Source organism: Euprymna scolopes, unplaced genomic scaffold (assembly GCF_053919585.1).
Source record: "Euprymna scolopes isolate OS-2025 unplaced genomic scaffold, ASM5391958v1 sca7, whole genome shotgun sequence".
Classification (NCBI taxonomy): Eukaryota; Metazoa; Mollusca; class Cephalopoda; order Sepiida; family Sepiolidae; genus Euprymna; species Euprymna scolopes.
This window is the reverse complement of record NW_027633768.1, coordinates 272,872-295,548: the sequence shown is the minus strand read 5'-3', so window position 1 is coordinate 295,548 and position 22,677 is coordinate 272,872. Positions and strand designations below refer to the sequence as shown.

Sequence of the window (22,677 nt, the reverse complement as noted above, 5' to 3'; positions counted from 1 at the left end):
AGGGGGGTCGTTGTCGCTCTGCCCGCAACCTTTGCCGCCCGGACCGGTCCACTGACGACCCCGGCCCCGGAGGGAGCCCCTTTATCGCTTCTCGGCCTCTTCTGGCTAAGATCAAAGTGTAGTATCTGTTCTTATCAGCTTAATATCTGATAGGTCCCTCGCATGGAGGGATCACGATATTAAACTGATTTTTGGAACTCGGTCAAGGGTTAGGAGCTTGCTCCCCCTTCTCCACGGGTTGGCCTGGTATTGCACTGCCTCCAGGAGTTAACAGCCCCGATTCTGACCCCAGCTCGCTCGGGAAAGAGTCAGAAAACGCAATCCCAAAAACAGACTGACTACTACTTTGATCTTACTACTAAACTAAACGACTTTGTTGGTCCTTACTTCCCTTTACTTAGTTGTTGCTGGCTTTGCTTTCGTTCGCTTTCGGTTCGGTCCGCTCGGCTGGATGGACCGTTCGTTGGTCTCATTAGCTGGATGACGGAGGCGGGCGGGCGGCCCTCCTTGGCCGCTGCCTGCGATCGACGCTTCCACTAGTAGAGAGGGGCCGGGGGTAGGGGGGTCGTTGTCGCTCTGCCCGCAACCTTTGCCGCCCGGACCGGTCCACTGACGACCCCGGCCCCGGAGGGAGCCCCTTTATCGCTTCTCGGCCTCTTCTGGCTAAGATCAAAGTGTAGTATCTGTTCTTATCAGCTTAATATCTGATAGGTCCCTCGCATGGAGGGATCACGATATTAAACTGATTTTTGGAACTCGGTCAAGGGTTAGGAGCTTGCTCCCCCTTCTCCACGGGTTGGCCTGGTATTGCACTGCCTCCAGGAGTTAACAGCCCCGATTCTGACCCCAGCTCGCTCGGGAAAGAGTCAGAAAACGCAATCCCAAAAACAGACTGACTACTACTTTGATCTTACTACTAAACTAAACGACTTTGTTGGTCCTTACTTCCCTTTACTTAGTTGTTGCTGGCTTTGCTTTCGTTCGCTTTCGGTTCGGTCCGCTCGGCTGGATGGACCGTTCGTTGGTCTCATTAGCTGGATGACGGAGGCGGGCGGGCGGCCCTCCTTGGCCGCTGCCTGCGATCGACGCTTCCACTAGTAGAGAGGGGCCGGGGGTAGGGGGGTCGTTGTCGCTCTGCCCGCAACCTTTGCCGCCCGGACCGGTCCACTGACGACCCCGGCCCCGGAGGGAGCCCCTTTATCGCTTCTCGGCCTCTTCTGGCTAAGATCAAAGTGTAGTATCTGTTCTTATCAGCTTAATATCTGATAGGTCCCTCGCATGGAGGGATCACGATATTAAACTGATTTTTGGAACTCGGTCAAGGGTTAGGAGCTTGCTCCCCCTTCTCCACGGGTTGGCCTGGTATTGCACTGCCTCCAGGAGTTAACAGCCCCGATTCTGACCCCAGCTCGCTCGGGAAAGAGTCAGAAAACGCAATCCCAAAAACAGACTGACTACTACTTTGATCTTACTACTAAACTAAACGACTTTGTTGGTCCTTACTTCCCTTTACTTAGTTGTTGCTGGCTTTGCTTTCGTTCGCTTTCGGTTCGGTCCGCTCGGCTGGATGGACCGTTCGTTGGTCTCATTAGCTGGATGACGGAGGCGGGCGGGCGGCCCTCCTTGGCCGCTGCCTGCGATCGACGCTTCCACTAGTAGAGAGGGGCCGGGGGTAGGGGGGTCGTTGTCGCTCTGCCCGCAACCTTTGCCGCCCGGACCGGTCCACTGACGACCCCGGCCCCGGAGGGAGCCCCTTTATCGCTTCTCGGCCTCTTCTGGCTAAGATCAAAGTGTAGTATCTGTTCTTATCAGCTTAATATCTGATAGGTCCCTCGCATGGAGGGATCACGATATTAAACTGATTTTTGGAACTCGGTCAAGGGTTAGGAGCTTGCTCCCCCTTCTCCACGGGTTGGCCTGGTATTGCACTGCCTCCAGGAGTTAACAGCCCCGATTCTGACCCCAGCTCGCTCGGGAAAGAGTCAGAAAACGCAATCCCAAAAACAGACTGACTACTACTTTGATCTTACTACTAAACTAAACGACTTTGTTGGTCCTTACTTCCCTTTACTTAGTTGTTGCTGGCTTTGCTTTCGTTCGCTTTCGGTTCGGTCCGCTCGGCTGGATGGACCGTTCGTTGGTCTCATTAGCTGGATGACGGAGGCGGGCGGGCGGCCCTCCTTGGCCGCTGCCTGCGATCGACGCTTCCACTAGTAGAGAGGGGCCGGGGGTAGGGGGGTCGTTGTCGCTCTGCCCGCAACCTTTGCCGCCCGGACCGGTCCACTGACGACCCCGGCCCCGGAGGGAGCCCCTTTATCGCTTCTCGGCCTCTTCTGGCTAAGATCAAAGTGTAGTATCTGTTCTTATCAGCTTAATATCTGATAGGTCCCTCGCATGGAGGGATCACGATATTAAACTGATTTTTGGAACTCGGTCAAGGGTTAGGAGCTTGCTCCCCCTTCTCCACGGGTTGGCCTGGTATTGCACTGCCTCCAGGAGTTAACAGCCCCGATTCTGACCCCAGCTCGCTCGGGAAAGAGTCAGAAAACGCAATCCCAAAAACAGACTGACTACTACTTTGATCTTACTACTAAACTAAACGACTTTGTTGGTCCTTACTTCCCTTTACTTAGTTGTTGCTGGCTTTGCTTTCGTTCGCTTTCGGTTCGGTCCGCTCGGCTGGATGGACCGTTCGTTGGTCTCATTAGCTGGATGACGGAGGCGGGCGGGCGGCCCTCCTTGGCCGCTGCCTGCGATCGACGCTTCCACTAGTAGAGAGGGGCCGGGGGTAGGGGGGTCGTTGTCGCTCTGCCCGCAACCTTTGCCGCCCGGACCGGTCCACTGACGACCCCGGCCCCGGAGGGAGCCCCTTTATCGCTTCTCGGCCTCTTCTGGCTAAGATCAAAGTGTAGTATCTGTTCTTATCAGCTTAATATCTGATAGGTCCCTCGCATGGAGGGATCACGATATTAAACTGATTTTTGGAACTCGGTCAAGGGTTAGGAGCTTGCTCCCCCTTCTCCACGGGTTGGCCTGGTATTGCACTGCCTCCAGGAGTTAACAGCCCCGATTCTGACCCCAGCTCGCTCGGGAAAGAGTCAGAAAACGCAATCCCAAAAACAGACTGACTACTACTTTGATCTTACTACTAAACTAAACGACTTTGTTGGTCCTTACTTCCCTTTACTTAGTTGTTGCTGGCTTTGCTTTCGTTCGCTTTCGGTTCGGTCCGCTCGGCTGGATGGACCGTTCGTTGGTCTCATTAGCTGGATGACGGAGGCGGGCGGGCGGCCCTCCTTGGCCGCTGCCTGCGATCGACGCTTCCACTAGTAGAGAGGGGCCGGGGGTAGGGGGGTCGTTGTCGCTCTGCCCGCAACCTTTGCCGCCCGGACCGGTCCACTGACGACCCCGGCCCCGGAGGGAGCCCCTTTATCGCTTCTCGGCCTCTTCTGGCTAAGATCAAAGTGTAGTATCTGTTCTTATCAGCTTAATATCTGATAGGTCCCTCGCATGGAGGGATCACGATATTAAACTGATTTTTGGAACTCGGTCAAGGGTTAGGAGCTTGCTCCCCCTTCTCCACGGGTTGGCCTGGTATTGCACTGCCTCCAGGAGTTAACAGCCCCGATTCTGACCCCAGCTCGCTCGGGAAAGAGTCAGAAAACGCAATCCCAAAAACAGACTGACTACTACTTTGATCTTACTACTAAACTAAACGACTTTGTTGGTCCTTACTTCCCTTTACTTAGTTGTTGCTGGCTTTGCTTTCGTTCGCTTTCGGTTCGGTCCGCTCGGCTGGATGGACCGTTCGTTGGTCTCATTAGCTGGATGACGGAGGCGGGCGGGCGGCCCTCCTTGGCCGCTGCCTGCGATCGACGCTTCCACTAGTAGAGAGGGGCCGGGGGTAGGGGGGTCGTTGTCGCTCTGCCCGCAACCTTTGCCGCCCGGACCGGTCCACTGACGACCCCGGCCCCGGAGGGAGCCCCTTTATCGCTTCTCGGCCTCTTCTGGCTAAGATCAAAGTGTAGTATCTGTTCTTATCAGCTTAATATCTGATAGGTCCCTCGCATGGAGGGATCACGATATTAAACTGATTTTTGGAACTCGGTCAAGGGTTAGGAGCTTGCTCCCCCTTCTCCACGGGTTGGCCTGGTATTGCACTGCCTCCAGGAGTTAACAGCCCCGATTCTGACCCCAGCTCGCTCGGGAAAGAGTCAGAAAACGCAATCCCAAAAACAGACTGACTACTACTTTGATCTTACTACTAAACTAAACGACTTTGTTGGTCCTTACTTCCCTTTACTTAGTTGTTGCTGGCTTTGCTTTCGTTCGCTTTCGGTTCGGTCCGCTCGGCTGGATGGACCGTTCGTTGGTCTCATTAGCTGGATGACGGAGGCGGGCGGGCGGCCCTCCTTGGCCGCTGCCTGCGATCGACGCTTCCACTAGTAGAGAGGGGCCGGGGGTAGGGGGGTCGTTGTCGCTCTGCCCGCAACCTTTGCCGCCCGGACCGGTCCACTGACGACCCCGGCCCCGGAGGGAGCCCCTTTATCGCTTCTCGGCCTCTTCTGGCTAAGATCAAAGTGTAGTATCTGTTCTTATCAGCTTAATATCTGATAGGTCCCTCGCATGGAGGGATCACGATATTAAACTGATTTTTGGAACTCGGTCAAGGGTTAGGAGCTTGCTCCCCCTTCTCCACGGGTTGGCCTGGTATTGCACTGCCTCCAGGAGTTAACAGCCCCGATTCTGACCCCAGCTCGCTCGGGAAAGAGTCAGAAAACGCAATCCCAAAAACAGACTGACTACTACTTTGATCTTACTACTAAACTAAACGACTTTGTTGGTCCTTACTTCCCTTTACTTAGTTGTTGCTGGCTTTGCTTTCGTTCGCTTTCGGTTCGGTCCGCTCGGCTGGATGGACCGTTCGTTGGTCTCATTAGCTGGATGACGGAGGCGGGCGGGCGGCCCTCCTTGGCCGCTGCCTGCGATCGACGCTTCCACTAGTAGAGAGGGGCCGGGGGTAGGGGGGTCGTTGTCGCTCTGCCCGCAACCTTTGCCGCCCGGACCGGTCCACTGACGACCCCGGCCCCGGAGGGAGCCCCTTTATCGCTTCTCGGCCTCTTCTGGCTAAGATCAAAGTGTAGTATCTGTTCTCAGTGCGAAACTTTTGCTCTTCCGATTGTCCAAGAAGGGATCTGCCACCGGGCTTTTTAGCCAGGTTAAGGCATCTTTTTTACGTCTGCAAGGACCAGACCCCCTCCTTTGGGGAGTCAGGACCTTCAGCATAGTCTAAGGTTTTAGTCTTAAGTTTTAGTATTAAGTAGTTTTAAGGTTTTCTTCTTTTCTCCCTCTCTCTGGGAGGAATGTCTACTTCTCCCTCTTAATTAACTAGCGGCACTCTGACCCGCTAGTCTTTTGTCTTTCTTCGCTGCTCTCCCGTTGGATCGAGCAGACCGGGTCTCTTTGTCGCTTCCTGTTGGGGTTGTTTGTGGGAAGGGTTTTGGGGTTAATACCTCTTCGTTTTTGCCTTCTCTCTGGGCAAAGATGCCTTTCCCTCTCTCCTCTTAATTGCGACGCGGCACTCTGACCCGCTAGCCACCACTGCGTCTATCTTCTCTGCTCTCCCCCCGCAAGGGGGGATCGAGCTGACTAACCCGACTCCCCCGCAAGGGGAGGTCAAAACTCTGTCTCTCTTCACCCCTGGCCACCCCCTCCATCCCTTTGTCCCCCATACTGTTTTATTTTTCCTCCCTCCCAGGCCGGGTCTGCGTAAGCGGCCAACTCCCCCACCACGATGCCAAGCAGGCGGGGTACCTCACCCCAAATGCGTGACATCGCTCCCCCTGAGAAATCCCCGGAAAAGGGAGTCAATTCCCGGCCCCGGGCTAGTGGAGAGATGAAGAGCAAGCTGGATGATGGTGCCAAGGTAGGGCCGCAGCCCGCGGCGACCTTGGATGGAAGCAGAGGGGTAGGGCCGCAGCCCGCGGCGACCCCCAGTGAAACTACCAAAAAGGAGCAGACGGCTCCCCACGAGGGCAACCGAAATACAAAAGCGGGCTCAAGTTGTCCAGTTGGAAAAAAGGAAGAGGGGCACGGACAAGTGACACCCCAGAGCCCAAAAGCAACGGTGGCAACACCAGCACAACGCCACTCCGCTCCCCAAAAGAGGGACTCCCCAACAACCGTAGGGGAAAAGGGAAAGAACAACCCCTCTAAGGATACTGAAGAAGAGCTGTTCAGTGAAACCATCTCCTCCTTACAGTCATTATTCGAGGAGGACATGGTGGATCCGTCACCCTCGAACACTCCCCAAGAGGGCAACGGCAGTAAACAAGCAGCCGAACATACAAGGCATATCTCGACCGGCAACAACACGTCGCATACGGAAGAGATATCGAAAGCAGAGGCCGCTACTAAAACTACGATGACCTCCCCAGAAGCGGAACGCCCTACATCGAAGGAGAAAGCGGCCCAACCACAGAAGAAGAGGACGGAGAAGGACCCGGAAAGTCGGGGGAGCCAGCACGCTTCATCAACTGCGGACTGGCCCACCCTGCCTGGAAAAGGTCAGACCCCCAACTCTATGACCAGTTCTTCCTCCACCAAGCAAAAAGCGCCTGTCACCGCTCCCTCAGCTCCTGGTCCATCGAACACACAACAAGGAGGAGTCGCAGCATGGGGACAGAAAGAGGAGGAGAAAATGACTCCTCAGGAATACCGTGACCTCTTCCTCTCGACATACAAAAGCGTCACGGAAGGAAACACGGTTCAGCCACTCCCAGGTCAGGTGGAAAGTTTAGAGAAGAGAGTGTTATCTCTAATCACCTCTGACACTAAGACCAGAAGCCTGACAGGGTTAAATAAAGAAACAATGGTGAAGATCCTGATGGAGCAGAACATCCCTGCGAATTACATCTGCAGGAAAAGCTATGCCATGTGGGATGTCCTGCTCCCCACCCCAGAAGACGCCGTCAGACTTGCTAAGGCAAACCACCAATCAAAAAATATAAAACTACATCCGGTTTACCTTAACAAAAGAAGAACAGTGGTGTCGGTGCTGAACGTCCCCTGCTACATGGGAGCAAGACAGCTGGGGGCCATCCTCAGCCAATATGGAGATGTCGAGGAGGTCACGCCCTGCCGCGGTCAGAGAAACATCATGACCGGCGACTACAAGGTGCAGATGGTGGTGGATAAGGTGGGCTTCTTCAGCATCCCGGCCACGATCCAGTTTGGGGATTGGACGCTCTCATTGATAGTCGAAGGGAGGAGACCCCACTGCTGGCAATGCCAACAACAGGGCCATATGGCCAAGGACTGCCCCAAACGGAAAGCAGCCAGCAGAAAACCGGAGGCGTCCAAAGCCGCAGTCATGGCCCCCGCTCCAGCTAAAACTACAAACCCCCCAGAAGCCAAACAGGGATGGGTGACGGTCGCGAAAAAGGGCAAGACCAGCATACAGCCTTGCACGCAAGTAGCGAAAACAGCCCAACCCGAAGACAATGGAAAAGAAATCACCAACATGGACACACAAATACCAGCCTCCTCGAATAAAAGAAAACTTCAAGAATCCGAGGAGGAAGCAGTGTCGGAGGAAGAGGAAGAAGCCTCACCGACCAGGACAGCGCTGAGCGCTACAGAAATAAGAAGAGCTAGGAGGAGAAAGAGCCGGAAAATGAGGGCAGACCACCAAACCCCCACAGAGACTGACTTACCAGCTGAAAATCAGTCGCTGCGCCCCGTCTCCTCTTCGACTCCCCAGCCTAAGCTACAAACATCCCCCTCGCCCGCACTCCCTAACACGCCGATAGATGCTACGTGCCCCGTGTCTTGCGACAAGTCCACTAACGTCGCTTCAGAACAAAACACTCTCTCCCCAAAAAACTCTCCCCCTACTCAGCATCAAGAGAACCCCTCCCCGGCGGGGAGAACAGAAAGAACCAAGAAGCTGCCATTCCTGCCAGGAGGCAGGATATGCGAAACGGACCTTCAGCGGATTACACCAGAACTGAAAGGAAAGCAGAAGGTCCGTTTCAACAAGCTCCAAAACTTTTTATATGTGGGTGGTGACAGAGTCACACAACCACACTGCTTTAAAGATGCCCCCTTACTGACAACTTTTGTAAGGGCCAACAAGGACTCGAGAACGGAGGGTCTATGGGCAATGCTGGAGGCAGCCAAGGAGGCAATACCAGGCCAACAGCTTGTCGACATGGACCACCCGTCTCTTAAAAACCTATCAGTGAAATGCGAAGGTCGCACACCCCTGTATGTCCATCCTTCCCTATACAGGGCATTAAAACTAACTTTTCCCCTGGACGTGGGAGGCGTTGCCAAGGATGGATTACCTTCTGCGGAGCTGCTGACCGGAAGCCTTGGGCAAGCCTGCTACGTCCTCACTCCCGAGGACTTCAGACCCGTCTGTGACACTGCCTAAGGTAAGTGAACATGGCTTTAAACTTGGCTACATTTAATGTGAGGGGCATCAGGTGTCGAAGCAAGGCCTCGCGCGTTGTGAGAGACCTGGTGTCCCTTAAGGTAGATATCGCCGCTATCCAGGAGACCCACTTTGTTTGTGACGAGGATTGTCAGGTGCTGGTAAACGATTACGATGTTTACTCAGCATATGGCAATACTTATAGTCGTGGAATCTCCTTGCTAGTGAAACGCACCCTGTCAGCGTCGGTGAATGTTGTTCACGCAGGCGAGGACGGGCGGGCGCTTGTTGTTGATGTTGCTGTTAATTGTAGTGCTTTTCGGATTGTTGCTGTTTATGCTCCCAATGCTGCTGTAGAGAGGGCAACCTTTTTTCGACGGTTGGAGGGCTTCTTAGTGGATCCGGAACGGTTAGTTTTAATGGGTGATTGGAATGCAATCCTTGATCCCAGTATAGATAAGGTCGGGGGAGCTAGTGGGTCGGCGTGGTGTGACAGCTCTCTGTCTGACCTGATGGCTTCGTGCGATCTCGTCGACAGATTTCGTCTTGATCATCCAGGGCGGGAGATGTGGACGTGGCATTCTGTAGTGCCTTCCCATCCGAGTACTTACTTGGATCGGATGTTAGTTAGAAGAGGCGACATAGACTTCCTATCTTGCCCCACGTTCCACTTATTAGGACACTCGGACCATAAACTTGTTATGGCCCGTTTGAACTTAAGTGCTAGGCCTAAACTGGCCGGATACTGGAAGTTCAACATCTACTTGCTGGAGCTGGAGGACTACCGGTTGAAGGTCACTGAGCTAATTCAGAGGGCTTTAGTGGGGGCGGTTACAGGGAGTAAGTGGTGGGTTAGTCTTAAGGCTAAAATTAGGCGCTTCTCTGTCAAGTATAGCCAACGCCTCGCGTTAGATAAGGCTGAGGCAAAGAAGCGCTTAGAGGATAAGCTGACCCGGGCGGTGGAAGGGGGGGATCCCCTAGAGTTAGCACTAGCTAAACAAGATCTCAACCGCTTGGCTAGCGAGCGGTATGAAGGTCAAGTAGTTAGGGCTAGGTTAAATAAAGTTTCTAACGAGGCTGTGAATGTTGACGCCGTTGAGCGTAAGGCTGCTTTAAGGCGCGGTTCGGATGGGTACATTCGTAAAGTACATAACCTGGAAGGACACGCTTTAGTATCGACTCGGGAGATCTGCGAGGGGTTTCGGGAGCATCTATCGGTGCGCTTCACCCAACTACCCAGGCTCAGGGTTGATGAGTTTGGCAGCTATTTGGCTGACTCGCCCCGCCTCACGGCGGCTCGAGCGGCTAGCTGTGATGGTCTTATTACTGAACATGAGGTCATTACTGCGTTGAAGCAGGTCGGCTATAACAAATCTCCGGGGCTTGATGGTTTACCCTACGAGTTCTACTTGAGGCTGTCGCCCATGTTGGTCCCTCTTCTGAAGGATATGTTCAACCATTGGTTTGCCCAGGGCTCCATCCCTGGACAGGTGACCAAGGGTGTGATCACATTGCTGAGGAAAGGTCAACGGCATGGCGGGAGGGAAAACTTTGATGATTTTAGGCCCTTGACTCTGCTAAACACAGAGTTAAAGATTTTGGCAAAGATTCTTGCGAATCGCTTGCAGGTTGTCATCACTGATTTGATCGAACCAGACCAGACTTATGCTGTGAAGGGGAGATCAATTCAAGACAATTTGCACTTGATACGCTCGATCATAGAGGGGACAGAAGACGACGCCGAAGCCGCGCTGATCAGTTTGGATCAGTCCAAGGCATTCGATAGGGTCGACCATCGGTTCCTAGGATCTGTGTTAGAGGCCGCCGGATTTAATCCGGACTTCCGCAAGTGGATCTTTGTTCTGTATGACAGGCCAACGGTGGCGGTGCAGATCAACGGTAAGCTATCGGAGTCATTCGCTGTCTCTCGGTCGGTGCGACAGGGTTGTCCGCTGTCGCCTCTGCTGTATGTCCTGGCGTTGGAACCCCTCCTTCGCAATTTAAGGGACGAGGCGACTACACCAGTCCTGCGCGGAATAGCTCTCCCTGGAGGCACACGAGCCAGGGTTTCCGCGTTCGCCGATGACGTCACCGTGTTCGTGTCTTGCCTCACGGACATTCAAGCGGTGGTCGAGGCGCTCGCTCGATACGAAGAAGTAACAGGGGCCATCTTCAACCGTAGCAAGTCTGCTGGCCTGCGGTTGGGGGCCTGGACCGGGGTAAACTCGCTTCCAGGTATTTTCAGCTGGACCGATGGACCGGTCCGTATTCTCGGTGTCTGGTTTGGACCGGGACTTCAGCTGGAAAAGAATTGGTCGGAAGTACAGTCTAAGGTCAAATCGTCAGTCAAGACTTGGATTGGAAGGAAATTGTCCTTGAAGGGTCGGGCGGAGGCGTGTGCTACATACGTCTTTCCGCTCATCCTTTACCGTTTGTCTGTACTTCCTCTCCCTGCAGAACGCCTAACCCGCTTACAAGGGCGCCTCGATTCACTTTTGTGGAACGAGGGTAAGCACTATGTCTGCAGAGAGGTCTGTGTTCAACGTCCGAGCGAGGGAGGCCTGAGTCAGCCCAGTCTCTTGTGTCACAGAAACGCCGAGAGATTGGCTTTCCTGGGTCGTTCGCTTGAAGGAGACGCTCCTTGGGTCCCTGTGGTTGAGAACTCGTTTCCCAATCTCAAACCCAACCCTTCGGTAGAAGGTCGTCGTAGACCGAAGGGGGAGTCCAAGTTCTTCTCCGAATGCCGGACCGCTCTTAGAGCTTTGCCGGGGACCAGTGTCCTCGATCAGCCAAGGAAGGAACTGTATCGGGATTTAGTGGAGGGGACCGCGAAGGATCCACTTTGTAGGCGGATGGGATGGTCGATGAAGGTTGTCCGTTCTCAATGGTGTTGGGCGCCGGGACGGGAGATTCTGAATAACTCGGAATTCTCCCTGACTTGGCGACTGGTCCGAAATGCGCTGCCCCTCTTCGACGAACTTTTCCGGTATAAAGAACATACCAGGCGCTTCTGTCCGTGCTGTGACGAACGCGAGCCCGAAACTATCGAGCACGCGTTTTTTAGTTGCAGCCGGATACAGCCCCTTTTAAAGTACGTCGAGGGGGTAACAGCTCGCATCGATGCCGAGTGTCTGCTCGATCTCGACGTAGGAACTTTTGTGTACAACATGGAGCCGCCGTTCCCCAGGGAGGAAAGTTTGGTTTTCCTGGCGATCCTAGCAGTAGCGCGCATGACCATCTGGATCACGCGCCTCAAGTTGGTCCGCGAAGGGACATCTGTTCCGGATCGGGATCTGATCGTTTACTTTAAACATTTGCTTAAAGTAAAGATCAGATGCGATTGGAAGAGGTTGCCTAGAGTGGAATTTGACAAGAGGTGGGTGCACAGCACTAGTTTGTGCATCCGTCGAGGAGCCAAGTTTCAATACGTGTTCCCTCCTTAGGCATGGCATGGGCGGTGCTGGGTCCTACGGAACCCATCCCGCCTAGGTTAGCATAAGTTCAAGTAAAGTAACTCTTGACTGGTGGTACAAATGAGATCCTGTCCCTGATTTTATTTTTTGGTATTAGAGTACCTCTGAGTCTGCCCAACCCCTCTGCTCCTCAGGTTTATTTTCTGATGTCCCCGGTCGCTCCCCTACTCAGAGGTCACCCTCCTACCCCCTCCATCCGTTGCTGTATTTTCTCCCACCTCTATTAAGGCCATTTCCCCATACCCATTAGGGACGCCCTGCTTGTTTTCGGTTCCCCGGAAAACAGTGGGAAATCTAACCACATAGAATAGTACAGGGGGGTCTTACTAACAACACATTAGTAGTTTTTTCCCTTATTTTTTGAAAATGAACATTTTTATTAGTATAGTCCCACTCCACGAACATTTTATTCCCAATTAATTCAAAAACTCTTTTCAATGAAATCGAACTTTATTTTCTAACACATGCACATACACACACAAAAAAAAAAAAAAAAAAAAAAAAAAAAAAAAAAAAAAAAAAAAAAAAAAAAAAAAAAAAAAAAAAAATGCACACACAACACACAGATAAGGTTTTACAAATTGTACATAAGTTATTTTTTACACTAAACGCTGGGGTATTAGTTAGATTAAGATCCACAGAGTGATTGAGGTATTTTGGTAAATGTTGCCAGTCAAGAGTAAGACTTCAAAGTCTCATCTGTTAGATAGTCACAAAGACCCTGTACCCTCCCCCTCCCAATTTCTTATAGGGCCTTGTGCCTAATTTTGTTGTGTTGATTTTTGTTTTTTATAATTTGAAATTGTAAATGCATTTTTTGACTACAATAAAATAAATAAATAAGATCAAAGTGTAGTATCTGTTCTTATCAGCTTAATATCTGATAGGTCCCTCGCATGGAGGGATCACGATATTAAACTGATTTTTGGAACTCGGTCAAGGGTTAGGAGCTTGCTCCCCCTTCTCCACGGGTTGGCCTGGTATTGCACTGCCTCCAGGAGTTAACAGCCCCGATTCTGACCCCAGCTCGCTCGGGAAAGAGTCAGAAAACGCAATCCCAAAAACAGACTGACTACTACTTTGATCTTACTACTAAACTAAACGACTTTGTTGGTCCTTACTTCCCTTTACTTAGTTGTTGCTGGCTTTGCTTTCGTTCGCTTTCGGTTCGGTCCGCTCGGCTGGATGGACCGTTCGTTGGTCTCATTAGCTGGATGACGGAGGCGGGCGGGCGGCCCTCCTTGGCCGCTGCCTGCGATCGACGCTTCCACTAGTAGAGAGGGGCCGGGGGTAGGGGGGTCGTTGTCGCTCTGCCCGCAACCTTTGCCGCCCGGACCGGTCCACTGACGACCCCGGCCCCGGAGGGAGCCCCTTTATCGCTTCTCGGCCTCTTCTGGCTAAGATCAAAGTGTAGTATCTGTTCTTATCAGCTTAATATCTGATAGGTCCCTCGCATGGAGGGATCACGATATTAAACTGATTTTTGGAACTCGGTCAAGGGTTAGGAGCTTGCTCCCCCTTCTCCACGGGTTGGCCTGGTATTGCACTGCCTCCAGGAGTTAACAGCCCCGATTCTGACCCCAGCTCGCTCGGGAAAGAGTCAGAAAACGCAATCCCAAAAACAGACTGACTACTACTTTGATCTTACTACTAAACTAAACGACTTTGTTGGTCCTTACTTCCCTTTACTTAGTTGTTGCTGGCTTTGCTTTCGTTCGCTTTCGGTTCGGTCCGCTCGGCTGGATGGACCGTTCGTTGGTCTCATTAGCTGGATGACGGAGGCGGGCGGGCGGCCCTCCTTGGCCGCTGCCTGCGATCGACGCTTCCACTAGTAGAGAGGGGCCGGGGGTAGGGGGGTCGTTGTCGCTCTGCCCGCAACCTTTGCCGCCCGGACCGGTCCACTGACGACCCCGGCCCCGGAGGGAGCCCCTTTATCGCTTCTCGGCCTCTTCTGGCTAAGATCAAAGTGTAGTATCTGTTCTTATCAGCTTAATATCTGATAGGTCCCTCGCATGGAGGGATCACGATATTAAACTGATTTTTGGAACTCGGTCAAGGGTTAGGAGCTTGCTCCCCCTTCTCCACGGGTTGGCCTGGTATTGCACTGCCTCCAGGAGTTAACAGCCCCGATTCTGACCCCAGCTCGCTCGGGAAAGAGTCAGAAAACGCAATCCCAAAAACAGACTGACTACTACTTTGATCTTACTACTAAACTAAACGACTTTGTTGGTCCTTACTTCCCTTTACTTAGTTGTTGCTGGCTTTGCTTTCGTTCGCTTTCGGTTCGGTCCGCTCGGCTGGATGGACCGTTCGTTGGTCTCATTAGCTGGATGACGGAGGCGGGCGGGCGGCCCTCCTTGGCCGCTGCCTGCGATCGACGCTTCCACTAGTAGAGAGGGGCCGGGGGTAGGGGGGTCGTTGTCGCTCTGCCCGCAACCTTTGCCGCCCGGACCGGTCCACTGACGACCCCGGCCCCGGAGGGAGCCCCTTTATCGCTTCTCGGCCTCTTCTGGCTAAGATCAAAGTGTAGTATCTGTTCTTATCAGCTTAATATCTGATAGGTCCCTCGCATGGAGGGATCACGATATTAAACTGATTTTTGGAACTCGGTCAAGGGTTAGGAGCTTGCTCCCCCTTCTCCACGGGTTGGCCTGGTATTGCACTGCCTCCAGGAGTTAACAGCCCCGATTCTGACCCCAGCTCGCTCGGGAAAGAGTCAGAAAACGCAATCCCAAAAACAGACTGACTACTACTTTGATCTTACTACTAAACTAAACGACTTTGTTGGTCCTTACTTCCCTTTACTTAGTTGTTGCTGGCTTTGCTTTCGTTCGCTTTCGGTTCGGTCCGCTCGGCTGGATGGACCGTTCGTTGGTCTCATTAGCTGGATGACGGAGGCGGGCGGGCGGCCCTCCTTGGCCGCTGCCTGCGATCGACGCTTCCACTAGTAGAGAGGGGCCGGGGGTAGGGGGGTCGTTGTCGCTCTGCCCGCAACCTTTGCCGCCCGGACCGGTCCACTGACGACCCCGGCCCCGGAGGGAGCCCCTTTATCGCTTCTCGGCCTCTTCTGGCTAAGATCAAAGTGTAGTATCTGTTCTTATCAGCTTAATATCTGATAGGTCCCTCGCATGGAGGGATCACGATATTAAACTGATTTTTGGAACTCGGTCAAGGGTTAGGAGCTTGCTCCCCCTTCTCCACGGGTTGGCCTGGTATTGCACTGCCTCCAGGAGTTAACAGCCCCGATTCTGACCCCAGCTCGCTCGGGAAAGAGTCAGAAAACGCAATCCCAAAAACAGACTGACTACTACTTTGATCTTACTACTAAACTAAACGACTTTGTTGGTCCTTACTTCCCTTTACTTAGTTGTTGCTGGCTTTGCTTTCGTTCGCTTTCGGTTCGGTCCGCTCGGCTGGATGGACCGTTCGTTGGTCTCATTAGCTGGATGACGGAGGCGGGCGGGCGGCCCTCCTTGGCCGCTGCCTGCGATCGACGCTTCCACTAGTAGAGAGGGGCCGGGGGTAGGGGGGTCGTTGTCGCTCTGCCCGCAACCTTTGCCGCCCGGACCGGTCCACTGACGACCCCGGCCCCGGAGGGAGCCCCTTTATCGCTTCTCGGCCTCTTCTGGCTAAGATCAAAGTGTAGTATCTGTTCTTATCAGCTTAATATCTGATAGGTCCCTCGCATGGAGGGATCACGATATTAAACTGATTTTTGGAACTCGGTCAAGGGTTAGGAGCTTGCTCCCCCTTCTCCACGGGTTGGCCTGGTATTGCACTGCCTCCAGGAGTTAACAGCCCCGATTCTGACCCCAGCTCGCTCGGGAAAGAGTCAGAAAACGCAATCCCAAAAACAGACTGACTACTACTTTGATCTTACTACTAAACTAAACGACTTTGTTGGTCCTTACTTCCCTTTACTTAGTTGTTGCTGGCTTTGCTTTCGTTCGCTTTCGGTTCGGTCCGCTCGGCTGGATGGACCGTTCGTTGGTCTCATTAGCTGGATGACGGAGGCGGGCGGGCGGCCCTCCTTGGCCGCTGCCTGCGATCGACGCTTCCACTAGTAGAGAGGGGCCGGGGGTAGGGGGGTCGTTGTCGCTCTGCCCGCAACCTTTGCCGCCCGGACCGGTCCACTGACGACCCCGGCCCCGGAGGGAGCCCCTTTATCGCTTCTCGGCCTCTTCTGGCTAAGATCAAAGTGTAGTATCTGTTCTTATCAGCTTAATATCTGATAGGTCCCTCGCATGGAGGGATCACGATATTAAACTGATTTTTGGAACTCGGTCAAGGGTTAGGAGCTTGCTCCCCCTTCTCCACGGGTTGGCCTGGTATTGCACTGCCTCCAGGAGTTAACAGCCCCGATTCTGACCCCAGCTCGCTCGGGAAAGAGTCAGAAAACGCAATCCCAAAAACAGACTGACTACTACTTTGATCTTACTACTAAACTAAACGACTTTGTTGGTCCTTACTTCCCTTTACTTAGTTGTTGCTGGCTTTGCTTTCGTTCGCTTTCGGTTCGGTCCGCTCGGCTGGATGGACCGTTCGTTGGTCTCATTAGCTGGATGACGGAGGCGGGCGGGCGGCCCTCCTTGGCCGCTGCCTGCGATCGACGCTTCCACTAGTAGAGAGGGGCCGGGGGTAGGGGGGTCGTTGTCGCTCTGCCCGCAACCTTTGCCGCCCGGACCGGTCCACTGACGACCCCGGCCCCGGAGGGAGCCCCTTTATCGCTTCTCGGCCTCTTCTGGCTAAGATCAAAGTGTAGTATCTGTTCTTATCAGCTTAATATCTGATAGGTCCCTCGCATGGAGGGATCACGATATTAAACTGATTTTTGGAACTCGGTCAAGGGTTAGGAGCTTGCTCCCCCTTCTCCACGGGTTGGCCTGGTATTGCACTGCCTCCAGGAGTTAACAGCCCCGATTCTGACCCCAGCTCGCTCGGGAAAGAGTCAGAAAACGCAATCCCAAAAACAGACTGACTACTACTTTGATCTTACTACTAAACTAAACGACTTTGTTGGTCCTTACTTCCCTTTACTTAGTTGTTGCTGGCTTTGCTTTCGTTCGCTTTCGGTTCGGTCCGCTCGGCTGGATGGACCGTTCGTTGGTCTCATTAGCTGGATGACGGAGGCGGGCGGGCGGCCCTCCTTGGCCGCTGCCTGCGATCGACGCTTCCACTAGTAGAGAGGGGCCGGGGGTAGGGGGGTCGTTGTCGCTCTGCCCGCAACCTTTGCCGCCCGGACCGGTCCACTGACGACCCCGGCCCCGGAGGGAGCCCCTTTATCGCTTCTCGGCCTCTTCTGGCTAAGATCAAAGTGTAGTATCTGTTCTTATCAGCTTAATATCTGATAGGTCCCTCGCATGGAGGGATCACGATATTAAACTGATTTTTGGAACTCGGTCAAGGGTTAGGAGCTTGCTCCCCCTTCTCCACGGGTTGGCCTGGTATTGCACTGCCTCCAGGAGTTAACAGCCCCGATTCTGACCCCAGCTCGCTCGGGAAAGAGTCAGAAAACGCAATCCCAAAAACAGACTGACTACTACTTTGATCTTACTACTAAACTAAACGACTTTGTTGGTCCTTACTTCCCTTTACTTAGTTGTTGCTGGCTTTGCTTTCGTTCGCTTTCGGTTCGGTCCGCTCGGCTGGATGGACCGTTCGTTGGTCTCATTAGCTGGATGACGGAGGCGGGCGGGCGGCCCTCCTTGGCCGCTGCCTGCGATCGACGCTTCCACTAGTAGAGAGGGGCCGGGGGTAGGGGGGTCGTTGTCGCTCTGCCCGCAACCTTTGCCGCCCGGACCGGTCCACTGACGACCCCGGCCCCGGAGGGAGCCCCTTTATCGCTTCTCGGCCTCTTCTGGCTAAGATCAAAGTGTAGTATCTGTTCTTATCAGCTTAATATCTGATAGGTCCCTCGCATGGAGGGATCACGATATTAAACTGATTTTTGGAACTCGGTCAAGGGTTAGGAGCTTGCTCCCCCTTCTCCACGGGTTGGCCTGGTATTGCACTGCCTCCAGGAGTTAACAGCCCCGATTCTGACCCCAGCTCGCTCGGGAAAGAGTCAGAAAACGCAATCCCAAAAACAGACTGACTACTACTTTGATCTTACTACTAAACTAAACGACTTTGTTGGTCCTTACTTCCCTTTACTTAGTTGTTGCTGGCTTTGCTTTCGTTCGCTTTCGGTTCGGTCCGCTCGGCTGGATGGACCGTTCGTTGGTCTCATTAGCTGGATGACGGAGGCGGGCGGGCGGCCCTCCTTGGCCGCTGCCTGCGATCGACGCTTCCACTAGTAGAGAGGGGCCGGGGGTAGGGGGGTCGTTGTCGCTCTGCCCGCAACCTTTGCCGCCCGGACCGGTCCACTGACGACCCCGGCCCCGGAGGGAGCCCCTTTATCGCTTCTCGGCCTCTTCTGGCTAAGATCAAAGTGTAGTATCTGTTCTTATCAGCTTAATATCTGATAGGTCCCTCGCATGGAGGGATCACGATATTAAACTGATTTTTGGAACTCGGTCAAGGGTTAGGAGCTTGCTCCCCCTTCTCCACGGGTTGGCCTGGTATTGCACTGCCTCCAGGAGTTAACAGCCCCGATTCTGACCCCAGCTCGCTCGGGAAAGAGTCAGAAAACGCAATCCCAAAAACAGACTGACTACTACTTTGATCTTACTACTAAACTAAACGACTTTGTTGGTCCTTACTTCCCTTTACTTAGTTGTTGCTGGCTTTGCTTTCGTTCGCTTTCGGTTCGGTCCGCTCGGCTGGATGGACCGTTCGTTGGTCTCATTAGCTGGATGACGGAGGCGGGCGGGCGGCCCTCCTTGGCCGCTGCCTGCGATCGACGCTTCCACTAGTAGAGAGGGGCCGGGGGTAGGGGGGTCGTTGTCGCTCTGCCCGCAACCTTTGCCGCCCGGACCGGTCCACTGACGACCCCGGCCCCGGAGGGAGCCCCTTTATCGCTTCTCGGCCTCTTCTGGCTAAGATCAAAGTGTAGTATCTGTTCTTATCAGCTTAATATCTGATAGGTCCCTCGCATGGAGGGATCACGATATTAAACTGATTTTTGGAACTCGGTCAAGGGTTAGGAGCTTGCTCCCCCTTCTCCACGGGTTGGCCTGGTATTGCACTGCCTCCAGGAGTTAACAGCCCCGATTCTGACCCCAGCTCGCTCGGGAAAGAGTCAGAAAACGCAATCCCAAAAACAGACTGACTACTACTTTGATCTTACTACTAAACTAAACGACTTTGTTGGTCCTTACTTCCCTTTACTTAGTTGTTGCTGGCTTTGCTTTCGTTCGCTTTCGGTTCGGTCCGCTCGGCTGGATGGACCGTTCGTTGGTCTCATTAGCTGGATGACGGAGGCGGGCGGGCGGCCCTCCTTGGCCGCTGCCTGCGATCGACGCTTCCACTAGTAGAGAGGGGCCGGGGGTAGGGGGGTCGTTGTCGCTCTGCCCGCAACCTTTGCCGCCCGGACCGGTCCACTGACGACCCCGGCCCCGGAGGGAGCCCCTTTATCGCTTCTCGGCCTCTTCTGGCTAAGATCAAAGTGTAGTATCTGTTCTTATCAGCTTAATATCTGATAGGTCCCTCGCATGGAGGGATCACGATATTAAACTGATTTTTGGAACTCGGTCAAGGGTTAGGAGCTTGCTCCCCCTTCTCCACGGGTTGGCCTGGTATTGCACTGCCTCCAGGAGTTAACAGCCCCGATTCTGACCCCAGCTCGCTCGGGAAAGAGTCAGAAAACGCAATCCCAAAAACAGACTGACTACTACTTTGATCTTACTACTAAACTAAACGACTTTGTTGGTCCTTACTTCCCTTTACTTAGTTGTTGCTGGCTTTGCTTTCGTTCGCTTTCGGTTCGGTCCGCTCGGCTGGATGGACCGTTCGTTGGTCTCATTAGCTGGATGACGGAGGCGGGCGGGCGGCCCTCCTTGGCCGCTGCCTGCGATCGACGCTTCCACTAGTAGAGAGGGGCCGGGGGTAGGGGGGTCGTTGTCGCTCTGCCCGCAACCTTTGCCGCCCGGACCGGTCCACTGACGACCCCGGCCCCGGAGGGAGCCCCTTTATCGCTTCTCGGCCTCTTCTGGCTAAGATCAAAGTGTAGTATCTGTTCTTATCAGCTTAATATCTGATAGGTCCCTCGCATGGAGGGATCACGATATTAAACTGATTTTTGGAACTCGGTCAAGGGTTAGGAGCTTGCTCCCCCTTCTCCACGGGTTGGCCTGGTATTGCACTGCCTCCAGGAGTTAACAGCCCCGATTCTGACCCCAGCTCGCTCGGGAAAGAGTCAGAAAACGCAATCCCAAAAACAGACTGACTACTACTTTGATCTTACTACTAAACTAAACGACTTTGTTGGTCCTTACTTCCCTTTACTTAGTTGTTGCTGGCTTTGCTTTCGTTCGCTTTCGGTTCGGTCCGCTCGGCTGGATGGACCGTTCGTTGGTCTCATTAGCTGGATGACGGAGGCGGGCGGGCGGCCCTCCTTGGCCGCTGCCTGCGATCGACGCTTCCACTAGTAGAGAGGGGCCGGGGGTAGGGGGGTCGTTGTCGCTCTGCCCGCAACCTTTGCCGCCCGGACCGGTCCACTGACGACCCCGGCCCCGGAGGGAGCCCCTTTATCGCTTCTCGGCCTCTTCTGGCTAAGATCAAAGTGTAGTATCTGTTCTTATCAGCTTAATATCTGATAGGTCCCTCGCATGGAGGGATCACGATATTAAACTGATTTTTGGAACTCGGTCAAGGGTTAGGAGCTTGCTCCCCCTTCTCCACGGGTTGGCCTGGTATTGCACTGCCTCCAGGAGTTAACAGCCCCGATTCTGACCCCAGCTCGCTCGGGAAAGAGTCAGAAAACGCAATCCCAAAAACAGACTGACTACTACTTTGATCTTACTACTAAACTAAACGACTTTGTTGGTCCTTACTTCCCTTTACTTAGTTGTTGCTGGCTTTGCTTTCGTTCGCTTTCGGTTCGGTCCGCTCGGCTGGATGGACCGTTCGTTGGTCTCATTAGCTGGATGACGGAGGCGGGCGGGCGGCCCTCCTTGGCCGCTGCCTGCGATCGACGCTTCCACTAGTAGAGAGGGGCCGGGGGTAGGGGGGTCGTTGTCGCTCTGCCCGCAACCTTTGCCGCCCGGACCGGTCCACTGACGACCCCGGCCCCGGAGGGAGCCCCTTTATCGCTTCTCGGCCTCTTCTGGCTAAGATCAAAGTGTAGTATCTGTTCTTATCAGCTTAATATCTGATAGGTCCCTCGCATGGAGGGATCACGATATTAAACTGATTTTTGGAACTCGGTCAAGGGTTAGGAGCTTGCTCCCCCTTCTCCACGGGTTGGCCTGGTATTGCACTGCCTCCAGGAGTTAACAGCCCCGATTCTGACCCCAGCTCGCTCGGGAAAGAGTCAGAAAACGCAATCCCAAAAACAGACTGACTACTACTTTGATCTTACTACTAAACTAAACGACTTTGTTGGTCCTTACTTCCCTTTACTTAGTTGTTGCTGGCTTTGCTTTCGTTCGCTTTCGGTTCGGTCCGCTCGGCTGGATGGACCGTTCGTTGGTCTCATTAGCTGGATGACGGAGGCGGGCGGGCGGCCCTCCTTGGCCGCTGCCTGCGATCGACGCTTCCACTAGTAGAGAGGGGCCGGGGGTAGGGGGGTCGTTGTCGCTCTGCCCGCAACCTTTGCCGCCCGGACCGGTCCACTGACGACCCCGGCCCCGGAGGGAGCCCCTTTATCGCTTCTCGGCCTCTTCTGGCTAAGATCAAAGTGTAGTATCTGTTCTTATCAGCTTAATATCTGATAGGTCCCTCGCATGGAGGGATCACGATATTAAACTGATTTTTGGAACTCGGTCAAGGGTTAGGAGCTTGCTCCCCCTTCTCCACGGGTTGGCCTGGTATTGCACTGCCTCCAGGAGTTAACAGCCCCGATTCTGACCCCAGCTCGCTCGGGAAAGAGTCAGAAAACGCAATCCCAAAAACAGACTGACTACTACTTTGATCTTACTACTAAACTAAACGACTTTGTTGGTCCTTACTTCCCTTTACTTAGTTGTTGCTGGCTTTGCTTTCGTTCGCTTTCGGTTCGGTCCGCTCGGCTGGATGGACCGTTCGTTGGTCTCATTAGCTGGATGACGGAGGCGGGCGGGCGGCCCTCCTTGGCCGCTGCCTGCGATCGACGCTTCCACTAGTAGAGAGGGGCCGGGGGTAGGGGGGTCGTTGTCGCTCTGCCCGCAACCTTTGCCGCCCGGACCGGTCCACTGACGACCCCGGCCCCGGAGGGAGCCCCTTTATCGCTTCTCGGCCTCTTCTGGCTAAGATCAAAGTGTAGTATCTGTTCTTATCAGCTTAATATCTGATAGGTCCCTCGCATGGAGGGATCACGATATTAAACTGATTTTTGGAACTCGGTCAAGGGTTAGGAGCTTGCTCCCCCTTCTCCACGGGTTGGCCTGGTATTGCACTGCCTCCAGGAGTTAACAGCCCCGATTCTGACCCCAGCTCGCTCGGGAAAGAGTCAGAAAACGCAATCCCAAAAACAGACTGACTACTACTTTGATCTTACTACTAAACTAAACGACTTTGTTGGTCCTTACTTCCCTTTACTTAGTTGTTGCTGGCTTTGCTTTCGTTCGCTTTCGGTTCGGTCCGCTCGGCTGGATGGACCGTTCGTTGGTCTCATTAGCTGGATGACGGAGGCGGGCGGGCGGCCCTCCTTGGCCGCTGCCTGCGATCGACGCTTCCACTAGTAGAGAG

At 53.8% G+C, this 22,677-nt stretch overlaps 26 non-coding genes and 2 pseudogenes across 26 annotated transcripts; all 28 read left to right on the top strand.

Annotated features, from left to right (window-relative positions):
• Positions 1–83: 83 nt before the first annotated feature.
• LOC145275851 (U2 spliceosomal RNA) lies at positions 84–284 on the top strand. The gene has a single exon (XR_013867616.1). It is a non-coding gene; the product is annotated as a U2 spliceosomal RNA (small nuclear RNA).
• A 357-nt stretch (positions 285–641) lies between these two features.
• LOC145275850 (U2 spliceosomal RNA) lies at positions 642–842 on the top strand. Its single transcript, XR_013867615.1, has one exon. It is a non-coding gene; the product is annotated as a U2 spliceosomal RNA (small nuclear RNA).
• A 357-nt stretch (positions 843–1,199) lies between these two features.
• Positions 1,200–1,400, top strand: LOC145275848 (U2 spliceosomal RNA). The gene has a single exon (XR_013867613.1). It is a non-coding gene; the product is annotated as a U2 spliceosomal RNA (small nuclear RNA).
• A 357-nt stretch (positions 1,401–1,757) lies between these two features.
• On the top strand, positions 1,758–1,958 carry LOC145275847 (U2 spliceosomal RNA). The gene has a single exon (XR_013867611.1). It is a non-coding gene; the product is annotated as a U2 spliceosomal RNA (small nuclear RNA).
• A 357-nt stretch (positions 1,959–2,315) lies between these two features.
• On the top strand, positions 2,316–2,516 carry LOC145275846 (U2 spliceosomal RNA). The gene has a single exon (XR_013867610.1). It is a non-coding gene; the product is annotated as a U2 spliceosomal RNA (small nuclear RNA).
• Positions 2,517–2,873: 357 nt separating this feature from the next.
• LOC145275845 (U2 spliceosomal RNA) lies at positions 2,874–3,074 on the top strand. Its single transcript, XR_013867609.1, has one exon. It is a non-coding gene; the product is annotated as a U2 spliceosomal RNA (small nuclear RNA).
• A 357-nt stretch (positions 3,075–3,431) lies between these two features.
• Positions 3,432–3,632, top strand: LOC145275844 (U2 spliceosomal RNA). The gene has a single exon (XR_013867608.1). It is a non-coding gene; the product is annotated as a U2 spliceosomal RNA (small nuclear RNA).
• Positions 3,633–3,989: 357 nt separating this feature from the next.
• LOC145275843 (U2 spliceosomal RNA) lies at positions 3,990–4,190 on the top strand. Its single transcript, XR_013867607.1, has one exon. It is a non-coding gene; the product is annotated as a U2 spliceosomal RNA (small nuclear RNA).
• A 357-nt stretch (positions 4,191–4,547) lies between these two features.
• On the top strand, positions 4,548–4,748 carry LOC145275841 (U2 spliceosomal RNA). The gene has a single exon (XR_013867606.1). It is a non-coding gene; the product is annotated as a U2 spliceosomal RNA (small nuclear RNA).
• Positions 4,749–5,105: 357 nt separating this feature from the next.
• LOC145275559 (U2 spliceosomal RNA) lies at positions 5,106–5,259 on the top strand (annotated as a pseudogene).
• Positions 5,260–12,718: 7,459 nt separating this feature from the next.
• Positions 12,719–12,928, top strand: LOC145275519 (U2 spliceosomal RNA; annotated as a pseudogene).
• Positions 12,929–13,285: 357 nt separating this feature from the next.
• LOC145275840 (U2 spliceosomal RNA) lies at positions 13,286–13,486 on the top strand. The gene has a single exon (XR_013867605.1). It is a non-coding gene; the product is annotated as a U2 spliceosomal RNA (small nuclear RNA).
• Positions 13,487–13,843: 357 nt separating this feature from the next.
• LOC145275839 (U2 spliceosomal RNA) lies at positions 13,844–14,044 on the top strand. Its single transcript, XR_013867604.1, has one exon. It is a non-coding gene; the product is annotated as a U2 spliceosomal RNA (small nuclear RNA).
• A 357-nt stretch (positions 14,045–14,401) lies between these two features.
• On the top strand, positions 14,402–14,602 carry LOC145275838 (U2 spliceosomal RNA). Its single transcript, XR_013867603.1, has one exon. It is a non-coding gene; the product is annotated as a U2 spliceosomal RNA (small nuclear RNA).
• Positions 14,603–14,959: 357 nt separating this feature from the next.
• Positions 14,960–15,160, top strand: LOC145275836 (U2 spliceosomal RNA). The gene has a single exon (XR_013867601.1). It is a non-coding gene; the product is annotated as a U2 spliceosomal RNA (small nuclear RNA).
• A 357-nt stretch (positions 15,161–15,517) lies between these two features.
• On the top strand, positions 15,518–15,718 carry LOC145275835 (U2 spliceosomal RNA). The gene has a single exon (XR_013867600.1). It is a non-coding gene; the product is annotated as a U2 spliceosomal RNA (small nuclear RNA).
• A 357-nt stretch (positions 15,719–16,075) lies between these two features.
• Positions 16,076–16,276, top strand: LOC145275834 (U2 spliceosomal RNA). The gene has a single exon (XR_013867599.1). It is a non-coding gene; the product is annotated as a U2 spliceosomal RNA (small nuclear RNA).
• A 357-nt stretch (positions 16,277–16,633) lies between these two features.
• LOC145275833 (U2 spliceosomal RNA) lies at positions 16,634–16,834 on the top strand. The gene has a single exon (XR_013867598.1). It is a non-coding gene; the product is annotated as a U2 spliceosomal RNA (small nuclear RNA).
• A 357-nt stretch (positions 16,835–17,191) lies between these two features.
• LOC145275832 (U2 spliceosomal RNA) lies at positions 17,192–17,392 on the top strand. The gene has a single exon (XR_013867597.1). It is a non-coding gene; the product is annotated as a U2 spliceosomal RNA (small nuclear RNA).
• Positions 17,393–17,749: 357 nt separating this feature from the next.
• Positions 17,750–17,950, top strand: LOC145275830 (U2 spliceosomal RNA). Its single transcript, XR_013867596.1, has one exon. It is a non-coding gene; the product is annotated as a U2 spliceosomal RNA (small nuclear RNA).
• Positions 17,951–18,307: 357 nt separating this feature from the next.
• LOC145275829 (U2 spliceosomal RNA) lies at positions 18,308–18,508 on the top strand. Its single transcript, XR_013867595.1, has one exon. It is a non-coding gene; the product is annotated as a U2 spliceosomal RNA (small nuclear RNA).
• A 357-nt stretch (positions 18,509–18,865) lies between these two features.
• Positions 18,866–19,066, top strand: LOC145275828 (U2 spliceosomal RNA). The gene has a single exon (XR_013867594.1). It is a non-coding gene; the product is annotated as a U2 spliceosomal RNA (small nuclear RNA).
• A 357-nt stretch (positions 19,067–19,423) lies between these two features.
• Positions 19,424–19,624, top strand: LOC145275827 (U2 spliceosomal RNA). The gene has a single exon (XR_013867593.1). It is a non-coding gene; the product is annotated as a U2 spliceosomal RNA (small nuclear RNA).
• A 357-nt stretch (positions 19,625–19,981) lies between these two features.
• On the top strand, positions 19,982–20,182 carry LOC145275826 (U2 spliceosomal RNA). Its single transcript, XR_013867592.1, has one exon. It is a non-coding gene; the product is annotated as a U2 spliceosomal RNA (small nuclear RNA).
• Positions 20,183–20,539: 357 nt separating this feature from the next.
• LOC145275824 (U2 spliceosomal RNA) lies at positions 20,540–20,740 on the top strand. The gene has a single exon (XR_013867590.1). It is a non-coding gene; the product is annotated as a U2 spliceosomal RNA (small nuclear RNA).
• Positions 20,741–21,097: 357 nt separating this feature from the next.
• On the top strand, positions 21,098–21,298 carry LOC145275823 (U2 spliceosomal RNA). Its single transcript, XR_013867589.1, has one exon. It is a non-coding gene; the product is annotated as a U2 spliceosomal RNA (small nuclear RNA).
• Positions 21,299–21,655: 357 nt separating this feature from the next.
• Positions 21,656–21,856, top strand: LOC145275822 (U2 spliceosomal RNA). The gene has a single exon (XR_013867588.1). It is a non-coding gene; the product is annotated as a U2 spliceosomal RNA (small nuclear RNA).
• Positions 21,857–22,213: 357 nt separating this feature from the next.
• Positions 22,214–22,414, top strand: LOC145275821 (U2 spliceosomal RNA). The gene has a single exon (XR_013867587.1). It is a non-coding gene; the product is annotated as a U2 spliceosomal RNA (small nuclear RNA).
• Positions 22,415–22,677: the final 263 nt, after the last annotated feature.